Source organism: Cynara cardunculus, assembly GCF_001531365.2.
Source record: "Cynara cardunculus var. scolymus isolate 2C chromosome LG 6, CcrdV1, whole genome shotgun sequence".
Classification (NCBI taxonomy): Eukaryota; Viridiplantae; Streptophyta; class Magnoliopsida; order Asterales; family Asteraceae; genus Cynara; species Cynara cardunculus.
This window is the reverse complement of record NC_037533.1, coordinates 14,985,614-14,987,430: the sequence shown is the minus strand read 5'-3', so window position 1 is coordinate 14,987,430 and position 1,817 is coordinate 14,985,614.

The window sequence follows — 1,817 nt, the reverse complement described above, 5'->3', positions numbered from 1 at the left end:
AAAATGACGATTTTGAAAGTTGGTTCCCCAAAATAGGAATCAGGTCCAAGTTGGTTCCCAACAAAAAAAAATCAAGTGAAAGTTGGTTCTCCAAAATGACGATTTTGAAAGTTGGTTCCATTGTGGTACAATTTTCCTTTTTTAAAAATTTTAATTTTTAATATTTTATTTTAAAAAATTATAAGATAACCATTGAAGTTTTGGTATCTTCTAGGAGTATTTTGTCCGGCTCTCTTATGTCGACTCTTCAATCTGCTTCACGTATCAAACATGCCATTATACACCAAGTAATTAAAGCTTGGGGTCCACAACATTTATATTCAATAACTCCTTTTACATTTATTATTCATTTAATTAGACAATATTCCACATCTATTTTAAGCACAAAAATTACTTCCTAAATTTGGTTTAACGGATGAATTTGTTCCGATCTGATAGGGAACCCGGTTCATTTGATCCGAACCCAAACGAGGATTCATCGCTAAAATGGGTTCTGGGTCTGGGACTGGGGATCCCGGGTAGACTCAAACTGAGATTAGGGTCGGGGATGGGGTCGAAGATCTCTGGTAAACTCAAATTAACGGATATTTTTCATGGGGTTTGACCAAGGACCGGGGACGAGGCCGGGAGCTGTTACTAAAAGCCGGGGCCGGGGCCGGGGCCGGGATTACAAAACCCGCCCCGTTGCCATGCCTAGACGAAACCTTCGTTTTAGAGGGAATAAATGTAGTATCTGAATTTTTTAATTATTTGTTTCGTATAAAGTTTAGTGTTAGGTTTTAATATTTTGTAGCCTTAAACGTAGCAAAAGAAATTAGATTTTGGTTACAATAATAAGAGAACTTTTCTAATAAAGTAAACTCATAACTCGATTTAATATGACATTGAATTAAAATCATACATCATTGTGTGTTTAAAATTGTACCTTTTCAAATCTGGTGTAAATATGATACATAACTTAGGCTATGTTTGGCAAACTAGCTAATGACTGGTAATCTAGTTAATTACTGATAAACTAGTCGGTAGCTGATGATTAAATTATGTTTGACAAAAACTAGTTGATAAGAATGTAAAATGGCAAAAAAAAAAAAAAAAAACATCTTGAAAAATTAATCAATTATAATATTTTAAAATATAATTGAAACAAATCTCTAATAATATAATATATTAACCATTACAAATAAAATGTTAAAAAAATTTAAAAAATATAATATATTTATTAAAAGATTCAAATTCATTATTATATACTAGTTGTGTACCTGCGCAATGCGGCGGGAACCATGAATTTTAACGATTTTGAAGTTCCACTCGTTTTATAAGATAAGATTTAACGATGATATATGTTACACTTGATTTTTACATATTAATACAATTTGAATAAATAAGAGTTATGGTTCCAATTACAGACCATCGATGAAAAAAATTGTATGACAGTTTAAAATCCAATATATTTAAAATCCAACATATTTAAACGACTCCACAAATGTGTTCGATTTACACCTAGAGCAAAGAACCAATAAACTTGAGTTTTAAGATAAACACTCAAAACCAATAAAGAAAACTATAAATTTGACAGATCATAAGCCATGAAAAGACCAAAAAATATGGGTTTTAAAATGAAATTTCAACTGTTTACCCTCTTTCTTGTCCAGAAAATCAGATTAAGGTTGAATTAATACATGTATATATATATATATATATATATATATATATTTCAAAAAAAACCCAACATATTAAGTCATAACATATTATACAGTGCAATTTGGACAGCCTAACCCCAAAATATATAGTATATATATAAAAATAAATAACTATAA